At 41.3% G+C, this 16,074-nt stretch overlaps 1 long non-coding RNA gene across 1 annotated transcript; it reads right to left on the bottom strand.

Annotated features, from left to right (window-relative positions):
- Positions 1–9,768: 9,768 nt before the first annotated feature.
- LOC310707713 lies at positions 9,769–12,692 on the bottom strand. The gene is made up of 3 exons (XR_014526683.1): positions 12,628–12,692; positions 10,451–10,584; positions 9,769–10,158 (listed from the first exon to the last, which is right to left on the bottom strand). It is a non-coding gene; the product is annotated as an uncharacterized lncRNA (long non-coding RNA).
- Positions 12,693–16,074: the final 3,382 nt, after the last annotated feature.

Genomic DNA, 16,074 nt, shown 5'->3' with positions numbered 1-16,074 from the left:
ATCCTGTTGAAAACAGCAACATCCTGCCGTGAAGTCACACTAGATTTTGAACTGGATGACACAGGTAGACTACGGAGGGATCCAGAGCACTGACTGTTTCATCTGTGCTGGATCAGTTTCAACTATTGCAGATTCAGGATGTGGGTCACCGACCCTCTTAACCCTTGCCCATCTTGGATTATTGAATAAAGCGTCATTTGGGAGGTGGGTGCTATCTAGCTTAACACAGGGAGTAACTTCTCTTTAAGGGGGCCTCCTTGCACACAAAAGAGTAAGTACAACAGCTATTGCCCAGCAGTGAGTATCCTCTTTGGGAGCAAGGGGCTCAAGAGGATGTTAGCAGCCCAGGCATAACTGGAGGAAACTGATTATTTGGACTCATTTCATTCCAGTTTTGGGCCCAGTCGTAGCACTGAAACTGCCTTGGTCACTCTGGTTGGTGACATTTGTCAGGAGAAGAAGTGACCTCCCTTGATCTCTTTTTGGCTTTTGATACTGTTGACTATGGTATCCTCCTCAAATGGCTGCAGGGAGTGGGGGTTGCCCCCTGGTTTTGCTCTTACCTAAGGGGTATTTCCAGAAAGTACGGTAGCTGTTGCGCAGCGGAGACAATCTTGCAGAATTCACCTTAACTGTGTCTTGTTTGGTTCAAAAAAAGAAAAAAAAAAAAAGAAGTCATCTAAGGCCTTGAACTGTAAAGCCATGGACCAGTGTCCTTGGAACATTTCAGCATTATCACTTATCTTCTGTGAAAAATAGGGCCAGAAAGTTGGAGATAGAAAGAAGAAAAATATAGCCAACTGTCTTTCTTTCTCCCCTCCATCTTTCCTTTCTGAATTGATAGATGTGAACAAAGGAGCAAGCCCCTTTTCACTTTCCACAGCTCTATCAGCTTACCTGGTATAGATTAGTTCTACAACAGGATGGAAACATTTGGACCAGTACATCATTATTGGCAGCTCTGAGATAATTGCATAAAGGCACACAGTAGCTGACAGCAATAAATGAGTGTGGTGGATGTTATTATGAACTATGCAGAGGAATCTAAAACATTTTTAGCTCTGGCTCCCCTGAACACCTGTTCAGCTCCTCCCGGCATCAGAACTCTATAAGAGCTCTGCATGCCAACTTCAGATATTAAAAAACTAATTCCATTCCTGACCTCCTGATTTATGAGCACTGTTTTAATGAGAAAGATTGTCTTGTAGATCAGGGCTCAAACAGGTTAAATCTCTGCCTTCTGGAAAGAACTCGTGCAGATTTTCTTCTGCATTTCATCTTCACTTGTAAATTGGTAGTAACAAGATAGCTCATTGCAGATTTACAGAACTTTATAGTCACCAATACTATATTGAGCAAAAAGCCTAAAATGTTACATTCCCTGGTCATTTGTGCCACATCTTTGATCCTTCATGCATCTCACTTTTCTTGATGTACCAACTATGTTTATAGGATGTTTCCCTCCCCTTGGAAAATTTGTATTGACCCCCTACCTACCTCCATTATAAATGCACTTTCAGTGATCACGTAAAGAGAAAAATGTTAATAACCTGGTATGTGGTACTGGGCGAACAAGCCCTGACTAGGTCGCTCCTGGAGTGAAATGATCACATCACACTTGCTTGAGTGAATTGCGAAATTATACAAAGTGCATAAACACTGAAATCACCCATCCACAGACCTAACTGAATTACAAGCCCAAACTTGAAAGTACCTTCTTCATCAGATGCGACCAGACTTTTAGCCCCATGTGGTCAGATATCTCACATCTGCATTTTTTATTCTCTCTTGACATATTCTCGCCATAAACATTCTTTAAAACAATATGACTTAGCTACAGAAGCAACAGGATATTTTCAAGAAAGGTTCTTTTTTTTACCCATGAAGTAATTGTGTGTGTGAGATGAGATATTACAGAGAGTCAGGGAAATGCAGAGGAAAGCAAGACAGTTTTAATAAAATAAAATCTATTGTTCAACAAAAAGTATTATTTTTTTGGTGGGGGGGGCGGGGAGAGAGAGAAGTGATTAGCCATTCAGACTGAAGGCAGGAAGCTTTGCCATCACTCTAAATTTGCTTCATTAATCTATGTAGTGTGGTGGAATCACCATACTAGCCCTAATTTGTCATTACCTGGCTGGAATCACTTTCCAGAAAGAGTGAACTCCAGGGCAGGGCAGTGTGGCCCAAATGCCACATGCAACCCTTAAGGCCTTTTTGGAAGCCCAAGACAGTGTTCCCACAGGTTCCATGTCAAAGTACTCTTGTGGCCCACTTGGTATGAAACATGGAGTCACCCTGCTCCAGGGCTTTGTCTGTTTTTAAATAGCACCAAAAGTGGGCACTGAACAGCCTGGAAAGATGAAAGAGGAATTTGCTCAATATGGTCTTCAGATGTGGGATGAAGTGAAGAGGCATCCAGGGAATTAAAAAAAACCCCAACAACACCCAAATATGTATTTTTTCTACAAGAATTGTTAAGTATATATTGTGACATTTTAAGTTTCACTTGACATGTGAGCAAAAAAGATTGTTTGACCTTCTCTTTATAGCTTTTCCTTCCATATTCTATTTCCCCTATGATTTGCATATATTGTCATATTTTTCCTTTTTCATGCTTTTCTTTGCATTCTCAAATTTTCAGTTTCTTCCCCTTTCCTGAACTAGTATGTATCCTGTAGTACCCATCATCATGATACCTTTTCCTTCATTTTGACTCAAAGAAACATGATTTTGCATTTGACAGCCTACCTTGCTTAAATCCGGCACTTTAAGTAAAAGTTTGTTGTCTTGTTTACAGATGTGGTTTGACTAGCTATGATGAGATGTAATGGTTTGTCTTGAATGCCTTTCTATCTACATTTATACATAAACAGAAACATTATCTTTTTAATGCTCATGTTGAACAAAACCCCATTTTTATGCATTTTAAAGAGACAAAATTAAGGAGCTGTGTTACTATATTCAAATAGCTATGGAAGCCAGTGGACAATAAAATATTGGTGTAAGGCTCAGTAAAGACGAGGATGAAGATTGGGTATTTTAGGCATGGAATCCATATGCATGAAGTTACTCAAGCATCCCTAAGTGCCTCCTCAAATGCTGACAAACATTGATACTACTTTGGGATATGTTGATCCTAATAAAGTATTTCCTAATAAAGCTATTTCCCTAATATGGATTTTGAAGTTTTCTTATGAGCCAAAATAGCTGCATTTACTTTTTTTGAGTGGCATAGAAAATACTGGATCCTGTAATTCTGCAGTGGGAACCTAAACTGAAGGAAAAGGTTTTCATGCCACCCGAAGATGAGGCTTTATTATCTGAGAGAACATCCTGCTGAGTAGCTAGTTAAAGCTATCCAGTTTGGTTTCTATTGACTTTTTGCCCAGCACACAACTTTCAACTGATTTCCAACTTTGCTTATATAACGACTGACTAGTTTCTCTTGATTCCTGTTTTCTACCTACAAAGGAGCCTGTGTGTTTCACCTGAGGATGGAGACAGACCTGATTAACAGCCAGGTCTTGTGTTTTCACAGAGGGTTACAGGTCATGGTTATGTTTCTTGTCCCCAGCAGGCCTTGAGACAACCTGATAGCTACACAGCTATCAACTCATTCCATTTCTGTTTGTGCAATAAAATTTGCCCCTTTTCCTTTTCCTTCTACGGAGGCTTGGGGGAACCCCTAGAACAGATTTAGGGAGCATGCAGGGAGAGTGCAGACCATTGCACAAGGAGCAATGCTTGCACTGAAAGAATGTTTATTTAGCAGTACCTTTGACACAACCCCAAGCAATTCCCAAGAGCTGTTGCTATGATAAGAATATATTGATGAGCAAGCAGGGTGGTCATTTATGCATCACCCCCCAGAAGGGGAAAAATGCATATTTTTATTTATAAGTAGAGATGCAAATTCAGAAATTATTACTACTGTATAATTTAAATAGAAATACAATTTGTCTCACCATGGTGAGGAAGACTGTAGCTCAGGCTTCCTCAGCCTCAGCCCTCCAGATGTTTTTGGCCTACATCTCCCATGATCCCTAGCTAGCAGGACCAGTGGTCAGGGATACCGAGAATTGTAGTCTCAAAACATCTGGAGGGCCGAGGTTGAGGAAGCCTGTTGTAGCTGATCACCTGTGTCAGTCTGCTGTCTAGGTGCTAACTCTTGATGGGAAGCTTTGAAGGCCCTGCTCTTCTCCCTTCTTTTGGCTTTAGTTCTTTATTATGAGCTTAGGAAGGGCAGGCCTTCAAACAGAGGACATCTTCGAACACAGGACTATCCTCTGACAGCCCTTCAGAAAGATGCTTGCCTTTTGCAAAGTAGGATACGTGGTCACCCTACGCACAACCCATGCAATCTGAGATGTGTAAGATGTAGCTGTATAAAAGAGAAAGAATGTGACTGTGGCATGGAGGCAGAATCCCCATCAGCTTCGAGAAGTGGAGAGCAGCAAATATTTGAGAGATACAGAGGAAGTGATACATTGTTGGTTAAGGTGATGCTGTAGGACAATGATGGCCAAACTTGGCCCACCAGCTGTTTTGGGACTACAACTCTTATCATCCCTAGCTAACAGGACCAATGGTCAGGGATGATGGGAATTGTAGTCCCAAAACAGCTGGAGGGCTAAGTATGGCCATCACTGCTGTAGGAGCAAGAGTGGGTAAGATGGAAAAATATTGGGGAGAGGGTATTTATAACACTTGGGGTGGAACTGTGCCGTGGATGCATCCTAATGGCACAACTTCTTCCTCAAACCTTCCAAGGTTGCTCTGGTAAGATCCAAACCAAGAAGATGTAATAAACTTCAGCAGAATTATTCTTCTGAGTTGCCTAGAAAAAACAATTGGATGCTGTCACTGCTGCATCTCTGTATGTAACAAAAAACAACAACAAACCACCCCAACAACCTCCAAGCAATGTATGAGTGAAGGTGGAAGCTTCCCTAGAGAATGTGCTGTTGGCAAGGAAATGTACAACACGGGATCTGAAGGTAATTACAGATGCCCTTATTATGCTGACGCTTCGCTGTGAATAGTAATGAGCGTATGGGCCAAGAGATAGTGGCTGTCTCTCCAGAAAAAATATAGAGATAGCAGAGAATCCACTCATTTTAAACGCATAGCAATTCTTTAAAGAACTGCAGACTTAAAGGACATACCTAGCAGTAAGTTTGACTTTCAGCTTTACCATACTTATAAAGCATCAAACAGATCACTGTTTTCATTGGAATGTATCCAAAAGAATCCTATTTTCATTCAGGAGATGTCATCCACTCACAAAAGTTCTCAGTGCAGGAGAAAAGTAAGACTTAAGTCCACAGTAGTAGTAACAACAACAACAACAACAACAACAACAATTTATACACACCCCCCCAATCTGGCTGGGTTTCCCCAGCCACTCTGAGGGGCTCCCAACAGAATCAAAAGCACAATAAAACACCAGACATTAAAAACTTCCCTAAACAGGGCTGCCTTCAGGTGTCTTCTAAAAGTCAGATATTCTTCCATTTGCACAAAGAATTTGCACAGCCCTTTGCACAACTGGAAGCATGAGGACTGCTATAAAGCCTATCTAGCAGGTTTGGGTACCATAGCTATGTGAACTATTGCTCAAATTATCCCACAACATGTTTGAGAAAGAGTACTACTAGCCATTTGCTCCTGGTCTTGGAGACCAGCTGACTGTCCTTATGCTTGAAGTAACTTAGTTTCTATAAAAAAAAATCCATAGAAACTGTATTTTCATGTATAGACTTACTGTCTAAAGTTCTCTTTACTATTTTTTTAAAAAAAGATTTGCCCCTTGGATGTTACCACTTTGAACAAATCCCCCACAAAGTCTCCTTCTTCTATCCACCAGTCTTCTTCATAAAGCCAATGAGCTGTTTTCCAATGGGTCTTCCCTATGCCTTCTAACGCCATCCCTGACATTTCATTTCATGCCATTCCATCTCCATCCCTGAAACATCCACGCATTCAGCAGTGGCATCTGCAAAGGAATAGCAATTAAGAGAGGCCAAAGCACCACAGGTCAAAATACATACCAAAGTCCCTTGAAGAGAGAGAGAGACTGTATGCAAGTGCTTATACACTAACACTAGCTTAGGTAAATTGGAGTGCTTGCTCTGAGAAGAAAGCAGTGATAGAGTGGGCATAACAGAAACCCGGTAAAACAGAGAGAATCAATGGGACTTGGTGATACCCAGATATAAACTACATAGGAAAGACAGAGAAGGATGTACTGGAGGTGGTGTTGCTAGGTATATCAAAGAAAGCTCTGAGTCCAATAATCTAGAAATCCCCAAAGGGGCAGAATTGCTGTAGGTTGTAATATTGGGCCCTAAGAGTCGTTTTGTACTGGAGATGGGCTATCACTCTCAGACAAAAGAGGAAATGTTGTTGTATTGGATGACTTCCACAATCATGACACAGGCAGACTACATGTGTTCCAATCACAACAAAGAAGTAAAAAAAAATTGATACCTTAAATGACTGCGCCCAAGCAGAAGAACCAGAGGGGAGGTAACACTGGACATATTTCTGAGTGGTGCCAAGGATCTGGTGCAAGATGTAAGTGTAGTCAAGCCAGTTTGGGAGCATTGACCATAGTGCTATAATTTCAATATACATACATTATATAATCTCTCTGTATAAATATATGGAAAACAATGATTTCTCTCTAAGACTGTTTCATATAATCCTATAATTCATATTCTATATTAAAGACTAACAGTTTCTGCGGAGCACCAGAGTGGAATTTGGAAATATTCCATTCATGATTTTATCCGTTATTCTGTGGTGAACTAACACAGCTGACCTATGCTACAAAGGGAATTGACTCTACGACCTGGGTAAAAGTAGTTGATTCATTATGTTCAGCGTTCATATGGTAATTTTTTGCTGATGGTAGTGAGGGGAGATTTTCTCCCAGAATGGAATTTGAAGGAAGAGCTTCTATAGCTCGATAAGCCAGAGCTGCTTTGAAAATCTATAACACGTTCACTTATTATTGTTTTTCTTGCTGGCTTCCCAACAACTGAGGGACATTTAAAAATTCATGTTGAATATGCAACAGATAACTTGTTCATCATCTGCACAGTCTAAAAGATTTTTTTTTAAAAAAATAAAGAACAATGCAAACTTCTTGCTGAAGTTTCTAGCTGGCGCAGCAACTGGGTCTGTATCAAACCAGGTGCTATCACACTATTGTAGCCAGGCCAGCTCAGCCTCACCCCCTCCCTGACCCAGAGAGCCCTGTTTCTGCCAGTTTCCACCAGCAGGGATCCTACCAACTGCACATCCATCCATCCATCCATCCATCCATCCATCCATATTTGTCAGCTGAAAGGGAGAGTGATGTGCCAGCAGAGTGACAATGGTGTCAAAATAGGGTTGCCATATTCCCAAAAGTGAAAATCCAGACAGAGTTGTTGAGGGTTTTTTTGGGGGGGGGGGTCAAAGATGAGTCAACATTCATTTTGGAGCTTTTCTTAGATTTTTAAAGATTTTTTTTTATAAAAATAGACCAACTTGCCATATGTCAGGGTTTTCCAAGATATTTTGCTGATTCAGCAAAATCCCGCCCGGACGCCATTTTTCTGAACAATTCATGGACGTGTCTCGGGAAACCCAGCCCTATAAAATATCTGTAAGTGGTGTACAGAAACAGCGGCTGAGAACTTGCGTCTCCTTTCTCCCAGAAAGAACACTCTGCTCCATCTTCGAGTTGCCCTGGCACTGCAGAACCAAGGGAATAGGGGTAATGGTTTGCTGGATTCTGTACATGTACTTGAAAGCAAGGAGACCTACCACTCCAGATGAGATGATGATGCTGGAGTATGACTTGGTACCTGAATTTGCTTGCTTCCCTCCCCATTCTGTTTCTTTTTATTATCAAACATTTCAGATCATGAGTCTGCAAAGAGGAGATGGTGTGTCTTTTAAACCCTGTGCAATGTGTGAAAATGTTAGGCACTTTACAACTGAAAAATAATTAAAACAACAACAACAGGAAGTTAACAATGAAATGTTCCAGAAGAGCAAAGTGATTGTTATTCAGAGATATATTGAGAGCTATTCTGTCAGAGAGGTCTAAATAGAAACAATAAGAATGATTTTGAGTAAAAGCACAAGTTTATGTCACCTTTCAACCGACACAAATGATCTTTTGAACATCTTGTAGCTTACCCTGTTTTCCTATCTATATTTGATTTTTGTTAGTGACTAAATAGAAGCTATTGTGAAATGCAAAAGTTACATTATTACTTTTTGCCTAGGGACCTGAGACTGGAGCAATGTCTTTCATTTAAAGCCTTCCTTAAAATGTGGAGAAAACAGTCCAGGATTGTCTACAACAAACCCTAGTAAAACCAGAGCAATTCCAGAGCAAATCACTAATGAGTTCATCCCCCTTTTAATAATTGTGACTTAAACGATTCCCGTGCAACCTGGTTTCAATCATTGTTGCAGTTTTGAAACTGCAATTTCAAACTGAAATTGCAGATCTCAAAGGCAGCTCAGTTTACAGTTGACCGATTAAGCTTGGTATCTGAATTGTTTAGAAAAAAAAATATTTTCATAAAAATGGTTTGAAAAGCAGTACAATAGCCAAGTGTGTATAATGAGCTACCAATACAAATTTCTTTTGAAAGCAAATAATACTTTGTAAACTTTCTAAAAAGCCTTAGTTTTTACTTCTAATAGTTTGACATCATTCTCCATGTTCTCGCACCGCTCCTACTATTGTTAGCATTCCCATTGACTGTTAACAAGCAACTACTGGCTTGATTGGTGACGCATTCTCCACAATCACTTCTTCCACTCAGTGGGGCTATATCAGCCAATCACATTTAGAACTGTGTGTTATCATGGTTTTGGATAAAGATGTCATCATGTTATGGTCCAATTGTTCACATTTAAAGGGCAACATTTTGGATTAGGGAGCAAAATAATTAACATATTGCTGGGAATTCCCACTGATTCTCAGTGTCTTAGTTTTTTAATCTTTAAAAACGTACCAAATGAAATTAACTTTCACCAACATGATATCTTCATGAAAAATTTATTTTCACAAACCTGAAAGGCTCTCAGCTGCAAGCTTCTTATGTGCTGCTATAAAACCGTCCTATAATTAATTGGGGGAGATCCCAAAAATATTCATTAGTCATGCTTTGCACTTGTGATGTTTCCGGTAATTATGATGAGAACTGAAACAAATCTGCCCAGAATTTCCTTAAAAATTTTCTCTGAGAATTTTCACGGTGAATATCATCCAGGTGTATTCTGCTTATGTAGACAGTTCCCATATTTTGTGTATGACAGAATTTGACAGTTTTGATGAGAAACCAGTAATATCTAATAGTAAGTGGATGACAAATAGCAGCCAACATTTGACACCATCTGATAAATGAGTTGCGATATAATTTAGTGAATTTTGTACTAGTCATTCAAAGAAGTCAAAGCAGGTGATTTTTTTTAAAAAACTTTGTTGTCAAATTGGGATTCCCCAAGGCTGAATTTCTCCACCAAATTATAAGCTGAAATTTAAGCATTCACTGACTTTTACATTTTGTGAAATTTAATTTCTGCCCCAGTTCTGAATAGGCTGCTCTGTTCTTGGATAAACTTTAAAATGGATCACACCTGAAGAAATGCTACTCTTTTTAAATAATAATAATAATAATAATAATAATAATAATAATAATAATAATAATAATAATATTTTTATTAATTTTTCATTAATAACAATCCAATGGAGGCCACATTAATACAATGCCAAATCATGCGAAATCACAATAAAATCAAAAGAGCCAATTAAACAGTTCGGAATGAAACATATTTGGATGACTTTCCGTGTTCCGGCTATCAGGAGTTGATATTCCTTGATCCTGTGCCAATTCTCTTAATTAGTCCAAGTTCCACAATTCCTATCTTAATCCTTTGTTCTAGCAGCCACTGATGTGATGACTTTTGATTGTGTTTAATAAATCCAAATCCATTAACTTGCAGAGGGAAATTATATTCTGTAGCTGTGTGAAATATTTGTTTACCTTCTTCATTTCCTTCATGTTATAATCAGTCAATTTTCTTCAACATTGCCCCTCCTTCAAAAGCTCATTTCTAGGTGTGTCGCAGCTCAGTTTTGCCTCTCTGAAACCGAAAGCAGAAACAAGTCCATCTGCGTCACACCAAAACCATCATAAATCAGAACTAGAGCTCTCTTTAGTTGGAAATGTTACAAGTCATCACAGTATTTCACACAGTCTATCCTTTCAAGCACCCCGTAAAGAAAATTATAAGTTCTTGTTGAATCCCTCTTGCATTCCATATATAGTTGTAATCCATTAGTAATTTCCTTCCATTAATATTTGATTCTTTTTCAGTGAAGGCTTTCCAATTCATAGCACAGCAAAAATAATGTATAAAGGCTGCCTTCACTTACGTAGCATTCCAATTACGATGACAAGAGTCCTCTCCAGATCAAAACCTTCGCACTCAGTGGCTGATTCATTTTGCAGGTTATCGTTCTCCTTCTTCCAAAACACATCTGTTTCTTTAGTCCAAATTCAGACACATCTTAAAAGAAACAGAGATACCTCCTCTCATGGCAACCGCATTGGGGAGTTTCCAATACAGGCAGTCCTATGTAGTAGATAGGTAGCCGTGTTGGTCTGCCATAGTCAAAATAAAAAAATTCCTTCCAGTAGCACCTTAAAGACCAACTAAGTTAGTTCTTGGTATGAGCTTTCGTGTGCATGCACACTTCTTCAGATACACTGAAACAGAAGTTGCCAGATCCTTCTATATAGTGAGAAGGTGGGGAGGGGTGTTACTCAGAAGGGTGGTGGGAATGGGAGATTGGCAGATAGCTGGGAGAGCCTGTTGAGAGACTTCTGTTTCAGTGTATCTGAAGAAGTGTGCATGCACACGAAAGCTCATACCAAGAACTAACTTAGTTGGTCTTTAAGGTGCTACTGGAAGGAATTTTTTTATTTAGGCAGTCCTATGCCCTCTGCATCCCTGACTCCGCATTCCATCGGAACCAGAAGCAGTTATCGGACGATCCATGAGAGAAAGCTCTCCCCCCCCACCCACCGACCCTGGGGATAATATTCCCAAATTATCCTTAATTAACTGCATGGCTGGCATCCACTACCATATTATCGGCAGTTCACCATGGCAGCTGCGCCAGAAGTCAATAAATGCACTGGGAATGCACTGCTCACCTGACTTCCCTATGGCTGAGTTTCTTCTGCAAACCAGTTTGAAGGGGCAATAGAGCAGTGAGGTGGGTGTGGTGCAAACATGCTGGCAGAGGTAATCTGGCATTCCTACTGATATATTTGCACCATGTCAACCTTGCCACCACCATGCCCCTTCCCCTCTCCATCCCAGAATGCAGCAGCGACTCAGTGAGAGGGAGGTCATGTGAGTGGTGCTGCTCCCCAACATAATTAGCTACATTATGCTGCCATTCTTTCTGTTTACACCCCTCAAACATTGGACATCATTATGACTTCTCTTTTTAAGTCATTAGCATCTGCTAATAATTGTTCTTTTCCAGACTGGAACTTTGAAAGCCCAGGCCAATTGTTTGTAATTCAGTATAAATTCTCTCTCGATACATTATGAATCTCTTAGTGCCACTGAGGGGGGCTCAATTAGCATAGACTGCTGAGAAGCACTTGGAATACTTAATCTTTTAAGAACTACAAACTTTAATATTAATCACTTAAGTTTTAATAAGAAGGCATAAATTGTAGCCTTGATTCCAAAGCACATTTGGAAACAAAATTTCCATTTTATTTTGTTACATTTCTTAATGGGGAGGGGAAAGCAAGGATGAAAGCTTCTTAATGAAGTGAAGGGATGGAAACCTCAAAAGATTGCTCTTTAAAGTGGAGGGGCATTAAAAATCATCCGCAACAGTGGCATTTGTGATTCTTATAATCTTATCTCAAGGGCATTTGAGTAAATTTAAACATGTGCAGGAGCTTTTAAAAAGTTACTTTTGCTATATGGAACTGCAAATCCACTTTGCAAACATAATACACCCTGACAGTTGTTGAACCAGCACTGTTTTCTTGGGGTGGAGGCCTCCATATAGCCCTTTGACGTGGTCCTAATTCATCCTACATAAGGCTTCTTTACAGTTCATCACAAGATAGCAGCACTGAGGCTGACATCACCTCAGCTTTACCTAGGCTAAAATGCCCATCCTGATAGTAAAATGGAGACCTCCTCCCCCCAGAGGTGCTGCTTCACTGGCTGGGTTGATTGGCAGCATGTAAACAGAATACATTGCCAATGTCTTGCCCAAACGAGTGCTTCTTTTACAGCATAGCAGGATGACTTCCCACAGTGGAAAGCCACTGGAGCCATGTTATATGTCTGGGGTCTATATCTGGGGATATGATGGGGACAGAGCACAAAAGTGAAGCTGTAATCTTAACCATGTCTATTCAGAAGCAAGTCCCTCTGAATTCAAAGGGGCTTACTCCAAGATAAGTGGGATTAGAACTGCAGCCTCAGACAAAAGACCAGTAGTAATTTTATCCTTTAAGGAAAGCAGGAGAAGGAGATGAGCTGGAGTATCCTAACTTGAACACTGGGAAGTACCTTCAAGGAATACTTTGTCGCTGAGTAGTTGCACTCGTCAGGAGACGAAAGCTTAACTAACCAACCTGAAGAACAGAATATAGTCAAATCCTTAGATGTTGCCCACTTCAGGTTACTTATATTTAAAGCACCTTTTCACTTAATCAGGAATTAATTTATCCTTTGCATTTGTGGCACTGTTTCTCTTACACTAAACCTTTGCAGTAGCTACCAACACCATTTTGTTTTTCTGAAATGCTTTCCTTTATTTACACTTCAATCTTCAGTGTATCCTGTACAACAGTACAAATCGGGGGGGGGTGAGTTTATGGGATCAAAAAGCACATTAAAACATTACCCTACCCACCTTCCTAAGCAATAGCATTGCGGCATATGTAGTAATGCCATAAACCATAGAATGTGTGGGGAAATTGAACAATTTAATATAGCACTATAAATTGCTTGTTCCTCCAATATGGCTAGAAAACCAATTTTCACAGTAGCAGGCCACGAGAGGTAAACACGTCCCCAATGGAAGAACTCTTTCAGATTGAAATTGCAGCAAATGAGACATACTTATTCATGACCATGGGAATGTTGATGGGTGGGGGTGGGGAGAATAATCATTTCAAAACTTTTCCTTCTCCTTCTTCTCCCCCACCCCCATTTTTTTGCTTCTAAATAAATTGCCAATAGGCACTGCTAGCCTAACTGAAGAGCTTGTATAACTTCAGACAGGTAATTTACATGCAGTGATTGGATGTAGAATTGATGCATCAAAGGGGCCATGGCGCTTCAGTGTTCTCGCTGCGCCCTTTATACCCTTTTAGCTGCATCCATTTTCTGTAACTAAATAGCTGGAAAAAATTCTACATAATCCATTCCTCCACAGGCATAATATCATATGAGGGGTGGTGTTGGTTTTTTTATTGTACCATAATTGGAGATGGAACAAATGTGCCTCCCCAGGCAAGTTCTTGGTCGCATGTAATGTTTGTACATATGAAGTCAGTAGACTGAACATCTCCAAAGAACGAACATCTAAAAAGCACCAGTATGTGCTTTTATATACAAGATTGCCTTCAGACGGCTCGGGGGTCAGATAACTCCATATCTTCCAACATTTCTCCAATGAAAATAGGGGACATCCTAAGGAAAAGTGGGCCATTCTAGGATCAAATCAGAAACCGGGATGGCTTCCCTAAATCAGGGACTTCCCTGGAAAATAGGGACACTTGGAGGGTCCACACCTGTAAGTGTTGTGCTGCAAAGGAGGGGATGCACAGGAGTTCACAGCAGTGGAAGTAGTAAGTGCAGATCCGATGTGAGAGATGATATAATCCTCCATCCCTGGGTGCTGTGGCTTCCACTGATGGGCCTCTCAAAGGGAATGCCATGCCAGCCACATCAGGACTCTTCTCCTGCAATTGTCTCCTGGGTGCAGCCGTTCCATCAGGCTGCCTCGGTGGCACAGATGGGAAGCAGAAGCTTCATTAGGTAAAGGGACGCCTGACCATTAGGTCCAGTCGTGACCGACTCTGGGGTTGCGGCGCTCATCTTGCTTTATTGGCCGAGGGAGCCGGCGTACAGCTTCCGGGTCATGTGGCCAGCATGACTAAGCCGCTTCTGGCGAACCAGACCAGCACACAGAAATGCTGTTTACCTTCCCACCAGAGTGGTACCTATTTATCTACTTGCACTTAGTGCTTTCGAACTGCTAAGCTGGCAGGAGCAGGGACCAAGCAACGGGAGCTCACCCGTCACGAGAATTCGAGCTGACCTTCTGATCGGCAAGCCCTAGGCTCTGTGGTTTATCCCACAGTGCCACCTGTGTCACTAGAAGCTTCATTAGCTCTGCCAAAAGCCCAGCTCCATCAGGCTCCTTCCTACCTCTGAAATGTCCCAGCTAGTCATTATATCAGGGGTCGGCAAACTAAGGTCCGCGGGCCAAATCAGGCCCTATTGCCTTCAGGATCCAGCCCGCGGACTGTCCGTGCATCAAAGTGGGGATTCTGTTCATTCGGGCTACACCATTTCCCCTCTGTGCCATTCCATTTTCCCCTCCCTCACACACACAGCGGCAGCGGCGCCTCCTCCCTCCCTCCTCCTGGCTTCTCCCCACCCTGCCTAGAGGAGGAAGGGGGCTGGGCTGAGCTGGCTGAGCACCATTTTAAGCAGCGCCTCTGCGCAGCCAGCCCTTTCATGCTGCTCATCTTCCCTCCACCGCTGCCCTGGTGCTCCTTTGGGCCAGAGAGCAGAGCAGACAAGCTCGCTCTGCCTACTCACTAGAAGCAGCAGCAGTGGTGGCGGCAGCCCCAGGTAAGGTAAGTGCAGTGGCTGGGGGTGGGGAGGAGAACTACTTGCCCCCCTCACCTCTTTTTCCAGCTCCCCCCCCCCGTGTCACTTCTACAGCCCGTCGCAAGGTCTGAGGGACAGTGCTGACCCCTGCATTATAAGAACAATTCTTTAAGAACAGGTGCCTCGGTTTGATTTCCTTTTCCCTCTTCCCTCCTTGTCCCATTAGTTCACACTGCACACAGAGGCCTATGGGATCACTGCCAGTAGAAGCCATAGTTCCTGGTCTCAGGGATGGAGGACAGGTTGGGGACCTTCTTAGTGTCTTCATGCCTACCCCCTGCCCAAGAGCAGTGCTTTACTTTCCCTCCGTAGGAACTGCATTCATTTATATGCAGGAGATTATAAATGGGTTTCATGCATATTTATGGCATCCAATCCCAGTTAGAAGTTAACTTATTTAATTGTGCATGTATTTCAGTGCATGTGTACGTACTGTCCTTTAGGTCTTCTGTATTGGATTTCTTGGGTCCAGTGTTGCCAGAAATCCCCCTTTCACCCAGTGCTCTCAGGAAAGGGATTGGCTCATACATATGAGCCATCTGTTAAACTGTTTCTTTAATTATTGTAGAATCTGTGGAACATTCCACACTGGGATCCAGGATCTCAACTTTATTTTTGGCAGGTTTAAAATGCTCTTTAGTATTTTATGATAGGTAGAAAACCCAACGTTGTAGTGTTTTGCAGCATGGATTTGTGAAGAATGCAGTAACCTACTGGAACAGAATAAACCTCTGCTTTTGCTTGAGTACCCAATAGAGTGCTTGTGCTAGGGTGAAATGACTGGATTAATATCCAGGACCGAGCCTGCCTATCTCTGTGTGTGACAATTCTGCTACTTCCTGAGTGGCTTTTAAATACTTCAGTGTTGTATTATGATGCCAGTATACACCATGGATAATTCATTTTAAAGAGCTTATCTGAGAAACTTCTCTCTACCAGACTACTAATCAGAAAAAATACATTTTAGCGGTACCTAGCTATTATAATCCAAATGAATAAAAACACCAATAAGCAAACAGCTTCCTAAATTGCTCTTTTAAATTTTAACTAAGACTGCAGCTCTAATTATATTTTACTTTGATGTAAATCCAACCAAAATTAAGAAGGATT

This window comes from Podarcis liolepis, assembly GCF_965112155.1.
Source record: "Podarcis liolepis genome assembly, chromosome: 5".
Taxonomy (NCBI): Eukaryota; Metazoa; Chordata; class Lepidosauria; order Squamata; family Lacertidae; genus Podarcis; species Podarcis liolepis.
The sequence above is the reverse complement of the archived record's forward strand: the minus strand, read 5'-3'. Positions and strand labels throughout refer to the sequence as shown.